Source organism: Boleophthalmus pectinirostris, unplaced genomic scaffold (assembly GCF_026225935.1).
Source record: "Boleophthalmus pectinirostris isolate CB_2022bp ecotype Guang Dong unplaced genomic scaffold, ASM2622593v1 HiC_scaffold_6, whole genome shotgun sequence".
Classification (NCBI taxonomy): domain Eukaryota; kingdom Metazoa; phylum Chordata; class Actinopteri; order Gobiiformes; family Gobiidae; genus Boleophthalmus; species Boleophthalmus pectinirostris.
The window spans coordinates 9,001,867-9,016,748 of record NW_026571447.1 but is presented as its reverse complement, the minus strand read 5'-3'; the positions used below and the strand labels follow the sequence as shown (position 1 = coordinate 9,016,748).

Sequence of the window (14,882 nt, the reverse complement as noted above, 5' to 3'; positions counted from 1 at the left end):
TATTTTCTGATAAACATTCAAATCTGTTCATAAAGAGGTTGAGTCGACTGCACGCAGCCCCGACTGGTGCTGACAGGCTCCACGCAGCTCCTGGCAGCTTCTAAGTGTCTATCTGTTTTGTTTATTTTTTGACGTTCTACAATTAGACATGAATATGCACTAAAGATAAGCTCATTTTCATTCATTCGACATGGCTGGTGTACCAGAACTGGAATTCAATTTTGGTGTCAATTTGGTGGCCAGGCTGGCGCCACCTAGTGCCTCCTCTCAGTTTCATTTCTCTCCAGCGACTAGGTCAGGAATCGGAATACACTAGACGGTTCGCAAAAATCCCGGAAGTGTGAGTTCGGGCACCAGCCAATCAGCGAAGAGCCATACATTCTGTGCTGGCAATGATTGTCGACATCGAGGATTTAAAGCCGGAACAAAGAGAATTTGATGATGAATTTTATCAAGGGCAAAGACGTTATTGCCCTTCTTCCTATGAGATTTGGGAAAAGATGAATATAGTTAGCCCTGTTAGTGGTGCATTACATACGTCACGACCAAATAGCAGCGATTGGTTAAATGAAAAAAAGTACCTGTCTACCGTGGAGCAAACAAATTCTAATGCTACAAGGTCAGATGGTTTCTACGAAGTGAAACCGGCTGATGAATCAGGTTATACCAAAACCCCAACACGCCGCTAAAATGCAAAAATAATTTTGAATGCTGGTGTCACTTCTGTTTTTCTTCCTGATGGTATTTAGAGGTGTCATGGCGGGGATGGGAAGGCAGAATGCTCAATAGTGCTTAGCTTGAAGGGTAAAAAAGGTATTTGTGTTGTGTATGTTATATGACTTATAATTGTCACAGATGTAAAATTAATCACTGTATATGTTTTTGGCTCTTATGGTGACTTATGTGTACAGAAAATAAATACATGGAAAAGGCACACTCATCTGTACGAGCGATTATTCAGCCGCTACACCCGTGGATTGCCAAAGCCCCAACAGAGTTTGGTGTTTCTCACGGAGGGGCAATGATGTTGTCCTGGGAGACAGCTGTGACAGAGACGAGGCTGCCAATGTACGCCACCAGTCCGTGAATCAACATTCACTCACACGCCGTATTCATACTAGGCTAGGCGGCTGAAGTTGCTTGCTTAAGGACACAACAGCGGTTTCCCACTGGCGCCCTGCTGTGACGACATGATATTCCCAGCAGTTTCCCATCCAAGTATTAACCCAGCCCAGCCCTTTTTAGCGCCTGACAGCTTTTAACAAGCCCTCGACTTGTACAGATCTGAACTACACGGTTACTCATTTTTTAGGTAGTAAAGCAGAATATTGCGTTGTTTGTGGGAGAAATTATGTTACTAAAAATATTGCAATCTTTGTGAATTGCTTATTGTGTCCGTTCATTTGCAATTATAATTCAGTTGCGATTAAACTGGGTCAGAGCAGGACATGCGAGCGTTGTAGCGTGCTGTAGGAGTCCATTGCAACATATTTACGCTTCCTTTTGTAGCTTAAAATACCTATTTAAAGATTTAGGAAATGGAAGTTGCATAATGTCAAACCAAACGTGCAAGAATACACAAGAATACTGCTGAGTGGTGTACTGACTTACTGATTTGAATTAGATCAGTAGTGGCAAGAACTACTTATGTAAAAACAAAAAAGGATTGTTATAATGTCTCCTTTGCACATTACAAAACGGAGTATCAATATAATTTACATTTACACTAATTTAGTTTAAAATGTCTATCCTGCTTTGAGACATACGGACTAGTTTTGATTCTGTTAATTGTCTGACTACAGAGATTTGCCATATTTTTTATTAATGATCCCATATTACGCTATTTTCTGATCTCATTTCATTAACACATTTAACAAACCCTGTATATTTAGGCTGATTTCTTCTCTCGAACAGAAAACACTCCACGTTGTTCCACCTTGTGATGTCATGTCCTTTCCACACATACAGGAATACAGGATACAGGAAGTGCTGCATTGTGTTTTTAAACTCCGCACCTTCACTAGAATCTTTTGGGTAATTTCAGCCCTGGAATTGGCAATCTGAACTGAAGGAAAGATATAAAGTCGCTGTTATCTTGAAAAGTACTGTTTCATAATATCACAAGCTGAACAGAGCATTCTGAGCTTTGGAGATAAAGGATTACTCAAATGTGTGAATGAAACAAAACACAACTCCAGATGTATTTTTGACAAGTAAACAACATTCTAACATGACTCAAAGCTCACAATAGTCAATTTTGTGTAATATGGGACCTTTAAATGTCATGTATTGTTATTGGATATGGGGCTAGGTTAGGCTTGTTCACTCATGTATCAGAAGAATACACCAAATTGTCTCCATGGAGATGTTATTGCTTTGCCTGGGGTGTTCCACAGTAAGACATTAAATAAGCACTGTGTAACTTTTGGTTCAGGGTCTGTCACCTGCTTGTTTCAATGGATATGTCATTACTCTGCCTGGAATGTTCCACAGTATGACATTAAACAGCTCTACTTTACATTTATTCAATTACAAGTGGTTTTATAGCTGAAAAATTCCTAGACAAACATGCATTCTGACTCTGAGCTGGGTTCGCCTCTCCACAGATCTGACCTGTAACTTGGTCTGGTTTGGTCTCCATGAAGATAGAAAGGTTTAATACCATACTGTGAAACATTCCAGACAAAGCAATTACGTCTCCATGGAGAAAAGCATTTTTGACAGACCCTCCAACAATGCAGTTTTTAGTAGTACAGTTACATTTTTTTTGTTTTTTCTTTACTTAAGTATAGTACTTTACAACATTTACTTTCTTCCACTGGCATAAATAATAAAGTAAAGTCATGTTTTCACAGTAGCTTCAGAAAGTGGCGCCAATATCCAAGCCCAAAAACGCGATTGTTGTCAGTTGAAAAGACTTCAAGCCATTAGACCAATATGGCAAAGTAAAAAAACAAACAATGAATTTCCCACAGCACCCTGTATGTGAAAGTATTACATCAGCAAATTCTAAATTGTGAACGCGTCGTAATGACCTTTTAAAACTCTATGTCATCACAATGTTCAAAACTTTTTCTTTATATAAAATCCAAATCATCAAGTTTCGTGGATAAAAGAGTCAGTGCTTCTCTATTTAAAAGACTTTATTCAATTACAGGTGGTTTTAAAGCTCTAAAATACCTACAAAAACAGTAATTCTGACACAGATCTGCCCTTTAACTTGGTCTGGTTTAGTCTCCATGATGATAGAAAGGTTTAATATCATACTGTGAAACATTCCAGACAAAGCATTAACAACAAGCATTTGACGGACCTTCTAACAAAAAAGTTACTAAACTCACCTATGTAGATTTTCATTAATCACAGTTCAAAAGCATGCATTCAGACTTACTTATCTGTCTGCACAGATTAGCCTGTAACTTGACCTACATTTCTCCACGGATAGGTATGTTTAATAGAACATTCCAGGCAAAGCAATAACATCTCCCTGAAGACTAACTGGTAAAAAATGCATAGTCCTAGTACCACCTTCAAGTATTTAAGTAGTTTTTTAATCAAAATTGCTCAAATGTTTTAAAGGGTCCATATTACACTACCTTCCTATACCTGGAGTTGTGTTTTATTTCTTTCACACATGTTTAACACAAATTGTGCATTATTTAGACTGTTCTTTTCTCAAACAGAAAACACTCTGTTCCACCTTGTGAATGTCATGTGGTAATACAGGAAGTGCTCCACTATGTTTTTAAACTGCATACAGCTTCACTAGAATCATTTGGATAATTTCAGCCCTGGAATTGCCAATCTTAAACAAAATGTAGAAAATAGCTGTTAACATCACAAGGGGGAACACAACATTCTGAGCTTTAGAGATGCAGACAGATCACTCAAACATGTGTGAATGAAACAAAACACAAGTTTGGGTATGTTTTGGAGCAGCATGGCTTAAATCTCACAAGAATTAATTTTGTTTAATACCTTTAAGTAGCTAATAGAAAACAATTCAATCAACAATCGGGTTCCTGTCAAAGAATATTTGCTAAATTGTTAAGTGTGCTAGTTTTGCTTTTTCTGCAACATAGGTAAAGTTTAAAAAAATAAATAAATAAAAATACACGGAGGACTGAGAAATACTGCGGGATGAATTTCTGCCGAACCAGCAAGCAAAGCACAAAACTCTTGGGTTAACCTGTTAAAATGCTATTACCTCAAAAACCTGGAGTTGTGTTTTGTTTCATTCACACATGTTTGAGTAAGCCTTTATTATTAATCTGTCTCCATCTCCAAAGCTCAGAATGCTCTGTTCCACCTCGTGATGTCATGAAGCGGTAGTTTTCAAGTTTTACCTTTTATCTTTAGTTTGGTAGAGGCTAAAATTATCCAAATAATTCTAGTGAAGGTGTCCGGAGATTAAAAACGCAGCTATTTAGAGATGCAGACAGACTGATAAACCAGGATTACTCAAACATATGTGAATGAAACAAAACCCAACTCCAGGTATGTTTTTGAGCAACAGTATAACATGTCTTAAAGCTCACAGGACCTTTAAGTATTCCTTTTGCCGTGTCAACAAAGTTTCAACCATTCCCCTGTCGTAAGTTTGTAAATAGACTGTCACCCACCTCCAGGCTGAGCAGATGCACCGGGAGCAGACAGAGCGTGGCGGAGTGGCGGAGTGGCGGAGCTGCGGTGGTAGCTAGCAGCTGTGTTTGTGTACAGCGTGTAAACAGCAGGCTTCTTCACAAGTGCCCCATCAGAGCTCCGAGCCTGGAACCAGAGGCAAATGTCAGCCAGGTGCTGTTTGCCACTCAGTATTGACTGCTGGGCAAATATTATATGCTTTCATTAACTGAGGCATGGTGGCACAAGAGAGTGTGATCGATGACAGTTACACCTGTTACTAAGCAACACATACAAATACATGATAGTGTATTCATGGCTTTCAAAATTCTGTTATAGGTACGTTTTTAGGACTTTTTGCGATTCAAAAGAGAGGATATTCAGTAGAGTCGTTCTTTCATATATTTCATATATTTGAGCAAAATGTGTCTTGCTCCGGTACATTTATAGTGTATGAGCGGCTCTTGAGGTCAAAATAATTCCACTGTTTACTGTCTGCGTCTTTATTGATCAAGAATCAGGAAGTGTGCAGTTGGCATTCTAGATGTTCTTAGCATTACTGTGACTGCAAAAAACTCCGCTCTGGTCTCTGAAAGTTGTGAAAAAGTGCTTATAAACTCATTGTGATGACTAATTACTGTATGAACTAGTTGTATTTTCACTTTCAATTTCAGCTTTTCATCATTTTGAAATCCATGACTGGAATATACAGATGTGTGAAATAGCAGGATTTCAAAACAATACCTTTGAATGCGGGTGAAGACGCGGTAACTTGTGAAAAACAGAACTAGTTCATTTTACATCCGTTTTCAGCGGTACAAAGTTGTTCCTCACTTACCTTACGCATTCTGGGCATCCTAATTATTCACCGTGATAAGTTTATAAACGCTTTTTGTGCAACTTTCAGATTCTAGAGTGGAGTTAGTCATGCTGAGACTCTCTGACAATAGAACAGTTCATAATTAAATGACAGTACACAACACACTTATTTTGACCACAAGACCTGCTTTTACAATATATTTGTACCGGGGCTAGAAATATTTTTCTCAAATATATGGAAAAATGTCATTACTCTGCCTGGAATGTTCCATAGTATGACATTAAACAGCTCTACTTTACATTTATTCAATTACAAGTGGTTTTATAGCTGAAAAATACCTAGACAAACATGCATTCTGACTCTGAGCTGGGTCGCCTCTCCACAGATCTGACCTGTAACTTGGTCTGGTTTGGTCTCCATGAAGATAGAAAGGTTTAATACCATACTGTGAAACATTCCAGACAAAGCAATTACGTCTCCATGGAGAAAAGCATTTTTGACAGACCCTCCAACAATGCAGTTTTTAGTAGTACAGTTAATTTTTTTTGTTTTTTCTTTACTTAAGTATAGTACTTTACAACATTTACTTTCTTCCACTGGCATAAATAATAAAGTAAAGTCATGTTTTCACAGTAGCTTCAGAAAGTGGCACCAATATCCAAGCCCAAAAATGCGATTGTTGTCAGTTGAAAAGACTTCAAGCCATTAGACCAATATGGCAAAGTAAAAAAAACAAAAAAACAATGAATTTCCCACAGCACCCTGTATGTGAAAGTATTACATCAGCAAATTCTAAATTGTGAACGTGTCGTAATGACCTTTTAAAACTCTATGTCATCACAATGTTCAAAACTTTTTCTTTATATAAAAGCCAAATCATCAAGTTTCGTGGATAAAAGAGTCGGTGCTTCTCTATTTAAAAGAAAGTGAAAACTGCTTTTTTCTGTCGCCCAAATTATATATTTACTGTGAAAAAACTGAGTCATCTATGGTGAAAGGTGAAATGTGCAACTTTTCTGGTCTTCGTGGAGATGATTGCTTTGTCTGTTGTCTGGATTAAACCCATCTATCTGAAGGGAGGCAACTATAGACTCCATTACAGGTCACATCTGTGGAGAGGCGTCTCTATTCACAGAGAGAATTATTGTATTTTTGAGAAATAGAAACACACGAAATGAAAAAAGCTTGATAGATATGTTTAACTTCATACAAGCAGGTGACGGACCCTCCACCAGAAAAGTTGCACGATGCACCTTTAAGTATATCTCGATTTTTTTTTTTTTAAGTTGTGGGGTCAGCATTTCTGTATTTATAAGTATTTATCCAGGAAAACATACAAATCTGTGTCTTGACTTCAGCTGGTATACACTAACCACATATTGGATAAGCAAACAACTTAAAACGCATTTGTAAATGTTTTCTAACCAGGCTCTGAAATCACGTCCATGTATCCGAGCGGTTTTCTTTTGCCAAAACCACATTATTTTCTCATATTCTGTGGTCAGTTCCAATTTCCCCATTCTAATTGCATTCTGTTCCTCTTCACTTTTGCCTCCATTATGAATTTTAGAATGTTTATGCTCGCACATTTACACACAATACATGGACCTCTATGGTGGAATGTTCGGCAGTTACCATGGAGACGCAAATGCACGAATTTGCAAACACTGACAAAAAGTTTCCAGAAACCAAAAAAAGGAAAGTAAAACAGAAAAGGAGCACAGGCATGGTGGCATTACCGTACATCAAGGGCATAACAGAAAAACTGCAGAGGGCATTGAGGGCATTACTCGTCCACCCAAAAGATCAAATTAAATAAATGTACAGTGGTCCTTCGTTTCTAAAACATTCTAAAAATAACCCACAATAGGCGAAATCTGCGATGTAGTCAGATTTATATTTTACAATTATTCTATCTGTTTTAAGGCTGTAAAACCCCTCAGCACAAACTTTATACACTTTTCTCAATAGGACAGTTACAACACTTTTTACATCCTTCTTAAAACTTATTGCTGCTGTCGTCCTTATGTTATTTTCCTCTTTCTTTATGTAACAAACCGATGATTAATTTATTCCGTAATGGTGCCTACAGCCGCGTAATTTTTACCTTCCTTCAGCATGTTCAGAAGTGCAACTTTTTGTGCGATAGTTGGCATCTTCCTCTGTCTTTTGGGTGCGACCGCAGGAGCCTTTGTCGTTGCAGAACGTTTTGTCGACATTGTGGGTTTTGTCGGGGAGAAAACTTGCAAAGATACAGCACTTCAGAATGACACTGCTAGAGATCGAACATTGAAGTAAATTTGGCAAACTGAACCAATTCTGTACTGTACAGCAGACACAACACTGAGGAGATTGAATGACAATGGTCTACAGTCCCCTAGCCGATCAGGACGAAGGAAGAGGAACACAATGCACGCTCATATGCACACAAAAAAATCCGTCAAACAACGAGACCCTGAAAGGTGAACCACGATATAGTGAGGGACGACTGTAATGTCATACGCACGTCCTACAATAAAACATACTTCGGGGAAACAGCAAGGGCGTCCAATACACACACAAAAAAAAAAAACATAGGACACAATGCGAGAAGGAAAACACGAGCAACAAAACACAAAGCAGAACAAGAACAACACAAACCGGCCATTTCTGATTACTGAAAAAGAGAGAACCACCTTATGGACTTGGATGGAGCAAACATCATTGGGACAGAGGAAAACAAACATCGTCGCTGGATTAAAGAGGCAATTGAAATATGGAAATGTGAACTATAAACCAAGACGAGGGGCTTTTTTACTTTCGCACACCTGGGATACTGTCCTGAAGAAGCCGGACTGCAGATGGCGCTGTCGTCCTGCCTCCACTAGTCGGAAGACAGCACCAAAACTTGTATAAATCAGCTGACCGGACAAGTCCCAACAACATCACGTGACCACTCTGAGGAAGACTGCTAAACTGTCAGGTATGAAAACAAACCTTTGGTCTGAAAATAGAACCTAATAACACAAGAAGGCGACAGACCCCCGACCTGGAAAGTTACACTATGACCTTTAAGGGCCACATATCAAAACACGGAAGATGAAACCATGGAAAAGTGGTCAACACAGTAAAATAAATAATTCATCTCAGTTCACCAGACCTTTATTCATGCTCAGACTCTCAAAAGGATACACGATATTGACTTTACCAGGGTAAATTTTCAATATTTTGCAGTAAAAAGTGTTGCTTATGGTAATCTGAGCCAGTTCTCCTGGACTCTTGAGGGTCAAAGAAAAATTGCCTGAGGGCCATAGTTTGGACATGCCTGAACTGGACACTCTTGCAGTTTCTACATTCAGAGCCGGAGGACAGGTCAGAATACTTTGGTAGAATTTGCTGTTTACATGTCAGTTTGCAGATTTGCTGACCTGGTGATTAATGGGTCTGTCCACATGCAACAGAAATGAACACAAAGTTAATGTCAGCAGAATAAACAAAAGTAAATTACCGTTTGTTTTCACCATAGCTTCAGAAAGTGGTGCCAGTATTCAAACCCAAAGACGTGATTGTTTTCAGTTGAAAGGACTTAAAGATGAATTCTAGGGATTATGACAGAAATAATTCACACCAAAATCTTGTTAAGGTATTTTAAAAGCAGAGAAGTGTCCTATCTACAATAATCTTACCTCTCCAAAATACCGCAATAAATATCTGTGGGGAAGCTGGTCTGACATGGTCAACAAAAAGTGTCTTTAACCAGACAAAATTCATTTTAAAACAGACATCTGGAGTAGTGTAAAATAAAGTACAAAAAAACTGAAAATAAGTGACTCAAATAAGAAGCACCAAACAATCAGGATAGAACTCTCTCTCCCAGTTGATGACATCTGTTTGCTTTTATACTCCGCCCAGCAGGAAGTACCTCCCCCCAGGTGAGTTTCAGTTCCAGGTAACTCTGCAAAGCAAAGCCAGGATTTTTCCTGAGCCCAAGTCCCCTTTTAAAATCAAAATGTTAAACATAAACTAAACTGTGCTGAAAATAACTATAAAACCAAATACATAAAAAAATTATGAAACAGAACTTAAACCAGTTCTTCCCTCCACATGGTCCAGCCCACGACCTCCTCCAAGGTTTTAAAAATGGCCCCCTTTTTTGTCTGGACCATGTGGAGCTGTAGGTGAGTATGATGAATGGAAACAGTTTTGTAACTGTTTTGGGTATTGAGAATGTCAAAATACAAAATTAAACAAATGCGAGTTTAAAATGGAACAAAGGCCCACTTTGTCACAATATAGTACTCTGAGATACTTATTGTGATAATATTGTTCTGAGAGATTTGGATATCATTACATCTCTATGTGCTATACATTTTTTTTACCGTTTGTTTTCACGATAGCTTCAGGAAATGGTGCTAGTATTCAGCCCCAAGGATATGATTATTGTCAGGTGAAAGGACTTAAAGATGCACATTTCTAGTGGAGGGCCCGCCACCTGCTTGTCTTTGTCTAGAACGTTCCACAGCATACATTAAACCTAAACAGGTTACAGCACAACGCTACATTACAGATAAGGTCTGTGGAGAGTCGCCCCAATTCACAGAAGGTGTTCCTGCATTTTTGAGCAATAAAAACACCCGTAATGAATATGTGCAAGATGGAAATGTTTAATGTCATACCATGGAAGCAGAAACGTTCTAAAGCAGACCTATTATGCAAAATTGACTTTTCAGAGCATTTTTTCCAGAAGGATCAGGAATCAAACTCTAGAATGTGATAAAGTTCCATCCTAACTTGGGACCGTCCAACAACAACTAGTTTCTCTTAAGACCCACATCTTTCTATGGCTTTGATGGTCCTCTGTGCCTATATTTTCTTTATTTTTTATTGTTTTTACCTTTTTATTTATTGTTTTTTTGCTCATACTTGATTTTACTACTTTCAGTGCCTTCACAAAGACTGGTGGATTTAAATAGCTGTGTTTTATATTCCCATTGTATTGTTTTATCTGTGTTGTGCAGCACTTTGGAAACTGTTTTGTGCAGTATATGTGAATACAGTCGATTGGATTGGAAATTGTTGCAAGTGTCTCTTAAATGCGAAAGACCACAGAAATGATCATACCATTTATAACTTTTTAAACCTGGTGGTGGTGGTGGTGGTGGTAGAGGTGGTAGTAGTAGAAATGGTAGTAATAGTAGTAGTAGTAGTAGTAGTAGAGGTAGTAGTGGTGGTGGTGGTGGTGGTAGTAGTAGTAGTAGTAGTAGTAGTAGTAGTAGTAGTAGTAGTAGTAGAGGTAGTAGTAGTAGTAGTAGTAGTAGTAGTAGTAGTAGTAGTAGTAGTAGTAGTAGTAGTAGTAGTAGTAGTAGTAGTAGTAGTAGTAGTAGTAGTAGTAGTAGTAGTAGTAGTAGTAGTAGTAGTAGTAGTAGTAGAGTAGTAGTAGTAGTAGTAGTAGTAGTAGTAGTAGTAGTAGTAGAGGTAGTAGTAGTAGTAGTAGTAGAGAGTGGTAGTAGTAGAGGTAGTAGTAGCAATAGAAGAGGTAGCAGTAGTAGAGGTAGTAGTAGTAGTAGAAGTAATAGTGGTGGTAGTAGTAGAGGTAGTAGTAGTAGTAGTAGTAGTAGTAGTAGTAGTAGTAGTAGTAGTAGTAGTAGTAGTAGTAGTAGTAGTAGTAGTAGTATAGTAGTAGTAGTAGTAGTAGTAGTAGTAGTAGTAGTAGTAGTAGTAGTAGTAGTAGTAGTAGTAGTAGTAGTAGTAGTAGTAGTAGTAGTAGTAGTAGTAGTAGTAGAGGTAGTAGTAGTAGTAGTAGTAGTAGTAGTAGTAGTAGTAGTAGTAGTAGATAGTAGTAGTAGTAGTAGTAGTAGTAGTAGTAGTAGTAGTAGTAGTAGTAGTAGTAGTAGTAGTAGTAGTAGTAGTAGTAGTAGTAGTAGAGGTAGTAGTAGTAGAGGTAGTAGAGGTAGTATTGGTGGTGGTGGTAGTTGTAGTGGTGGTAGTAGTAGTAGTAGTAGTAGTGGTGGTGGTGGTGGTAGTAGTAGTAATATTAGTAGGAGACTAGTAGGAGTAGTGAGTAGTAGTAGTAGTAGACTAATAGTAGTAGCCTAATAAAAGTAGGAGTAAATTAATTGTAGTAGTAGTCGTTGTCGTCCTCGTAGTAGTAGCCTAATAGTAATAGTCGTAGAGAGTAGTCGTAGAGGGTACTCTGTGTTATTCTTTTTCTTTTCTTTTCCTCTTTACTAAGCCGCCATGTTTGTTTTGGCTTGACTGTGTTTCTCTGACTGGTTAATCCACCTGTCAATCATCTAAAATCAGGGCGACAAGATGCGTCCTACTCATCTGTGTAAACTTTTGTCGAAGCGTCAAAGTGTTTTTGGGCGGACGGGTGAAGACACTCCCAAAGTAGACCAGCTCAAATCCTACACAGCAGGTTTGTGTTCTATCACGCCACAACATCACCACCCCAAACACAATGAAGTACATGGGAAATTATTATGGATTCTACGAAAACTAGGCTGCTGATACTTTGCGGCTGGTGTCATCAACATTCCCTGGGGGTGTGATGCTAACTGTAAGCACTGCTCTGTCTGCGGCTTGTTAGACTTTAATCTTTAAGCTTTATTTTAAGACACTCTGACTAGAAGAAGCTGGTTTAGTTGGGACTACAACAGGTGAGCTGATTTGTGCTCGTAAGATCTTAAACATTTTTGGCTGTTAATGTGTGCATTGTATCGCCATGGTAACTATAGAAACATTCCACCATAGAAATATATGTAGAATACCCCCAGCATGATGCCACTGCAAAATATTGTTGCTAAGAATTATTATAATATATTTTAGACGGCTCAGTCAATATGTTGCATGCAAACTGCAGTTTAAAGGTGCACGATGGAACATTTCTGGTGTTATATCTTTGCCTGGAATGTCCAACTGTATGGCATTAAACTTATCTATCTCCATGGAGACAACTAGGTGGCGCTACCAGGCCGAGTTAAAGGTCCCTTTTGTGGAATGGCGACGCCAATGTTATACTGTGGTCCAAAGCAAGAAAAATCCAACGAAGGCTTTTTGCCAAAACAAAAAAGTTTTACAATAACTGAAATATCCTGATATTGTATCGTCAAAAGTCTCACAATAATATCGTGATCTGTCACAATGTATCGAATTACAAGTTCCTTTGCTTAAGTGCATGGTTATATAGTAGCAACATCTTATAAACATAGGGAACTACATATCCCATGATTCATTTCAGTGCAAACAATATGTTTTTTACTTGAATTCTTGGGATCATGATGGAAATAATTCACACCAAAATCTTGTTATAGTATTTTTAAAAGCAGAAAAGTGTCCTATCTACAATTATATAAGCATCTCCAAAATATCACAATAAATATTGTACCGTGTGATTTGGATATCGTTACACTCCTATGTGCTATGCTTTTTTTTTTTTTTCACTTTTAAATTGCTGCTCCTTGCATTTGCACCTCTACAAGAACTTCGGTGTGCGTTTTTTGTTTCAATGGGCCCCAGTGTCCTAAACATTCCAGAAAATTTGAGACAAACCGATAACATCTCCATGGAGACAAGCCGATGACGCACCGTCCACCAAAAAAGTTACATAGTTCACCAATCTCAACATGAAATCACACAGGAATTAGCAGTTGTAGAAGTGTAGAAGTAGTAGACCCAAAACTGCTGACCCTCCCTGACCAATCCTCCTGAGACACAAAGGAGACGCACAGCATAACTTGAATTTCCTTCTGGATCAATAAAGTATCTCTCGTTCTCTTTCTTTCTCTCTCTCTCTCTCTCTCTTTCTCTCTCTCTAGTCCTAGTAGTATTAGTTGTAGTTGAAGTAGTCGCCGTAGTACCCAAAGGATCAATAAAGTATCTCTCTCTCTCTGGTTGTACTAGTCTTTTAATAAAAGTAGTATCAGACTAATAGTAGCACCAGGAGTAGTAATAGTAGTCAAACAGTCATAGTAGTATTAGCCAGTAGTTGAAGTATTAGTAATAGTAGCCAATTGCAGTAGTAGTACTGTTGTAGTAGTTGCAGTAGTTGTAGTAGTGCTAATAGCAGGAGTACTTTAGCAATAATAGTAGTCAAGCAGCCATAGTAGTACTAGTGACTAGTAGTAGTAGTAGTAGTAGCAGTAGTAGAAGTAGTAGCCTAGTAGTAGAAGCAGACTAATTGCAGTAGTAGTATTGTCGTAGTTGTTGTAGTAGTCGTGGTAGTGCTAATAGCAGTAGTACTTTAGTAGTAGTCAAGCAACCATAGTACTACTAGCCAGTAGTAGTAGCAGTAGTAATAGTAGCCTAGTAGTGGTAATAGCCTATAATAATGCATCAGTTTTATATAGCGCTTTTTGGGACACTTAAAGAAGGTTTTCAGAGCATTGTTCATTCACTCTATACCTGCTGGTGATAAGCTACTGTTGTAGCCACAGCCTGACCGAAGTGAGGCTGCCAATCTGACTCTGCCACACCATTGTCTGCCTACCTAGGCAAATTGTCTGATTTTCCCAGTGCCTAAAGACACAACACAAGCTGGCTGAGCCTGAGGATAGCTAGCCTAGTAGTAGTAGTAGCTAGTACCTAGTAGTAGTAGTAGTAGTAGTAGTAGTGGTACTATCCTAGAAGTAGCAGTCATAAAGCTGTCTGTTGCCTGTCTTGGGCCTTGGACTTTAACTTTTGCACTATTTATCATTTATTATTTACCCATGGATGGAGAGAAACATCATTTGGATTCCTTTTTGTGTGTCTAGTACATGTGAAAAAATTGACAATAAAACTAACTTTGAACTTTGTAAAGTAGTACCAGCCTAATAGTAGCAGCAGGAGTAGTTTAGTAGTAATAACCAGTAGCAGTAGTAGCCTAGTAATAGCAGCAGAAGTTGTAAATTAGTAGCCAAGTATTTGCACACAATATCCTTTTTTCCTTTTCCTTTTTTGCCCCTCCCCCTGTCAGCTCTGAGGCCATTGCTCAAGTTGTTACTGGAAAAGTGATCTCTCCTCCAGGCACTGACTCTGGCATGTTCCTAGAGTGAGTGTGTGCACGCTTTAGCTGCGTCACAACAAAACACAGGAGTAAAATGAGGTCAAATGTGTAACATGCACTAGAACACGTCTTACCTTTTTGGAGAGTGCTGTTGTTGTGTGAGATGATTTGGGTGATTGTGGTGCTCATGTGCGTGGCCTGGATGGTTTTATGGCATGTACTCCCTCTCCTGCCCTCCTCCTCCGTTCTTTCTCCTCCTCTCTCTCCTCCTCTTTCCTCCCCCCTCCTCTTCCTTCCTCTCTCTCCTCATTTTTCCTCCTCCCTCCCCCCTCGCTCACCTTTCCTCTCCCACTCCTCCATTTTCCTCTCTCTTCTCCCCTTCTTCCTCCTCTATCTCTCTCACCCCTCCACTTCCTCTCATATATCTCCCTCTCTCTTTCTTTCTCCCTCTCACACTCTCTCTCCCTCTCCTTCACT

General features: G+C 38.8%; 1 protein-coding gene across 3 annotated transcripts in view; it reads right to left on the bottom strand.

Moving 5' to 3' along the window:
- tlr18 (toll-like receptor 18) overlaps positions 1 to 14,636 on the bottom strand; it is a 28,832-nt gene extending 14,196 nt beyond the window's left edge. Inside the window, exons 1-2 of one of the 3 annotated variants that reach the window (XM_055163473.1) lie at positions 14,540 to 14,630; positions 4,623 to 4,767 (exon numbers count right to left, since the gene is read on the bottom strand). The gene's annotated coding sequence lies outside the window, so the exon portion shown is untranslated. Of the gene's footprint in view, positions 1 to 4,622; positions 4,768 to 14,539 lie in introns of all 3 variants that reach the window. The other 2 variants (XM_055163471.1, XM_055163472.1) reach the window with 2 other exon arrangements.
- Between the last annotated feature and the right edge of the window lie 246 nt (positions 14,637 to 14,882).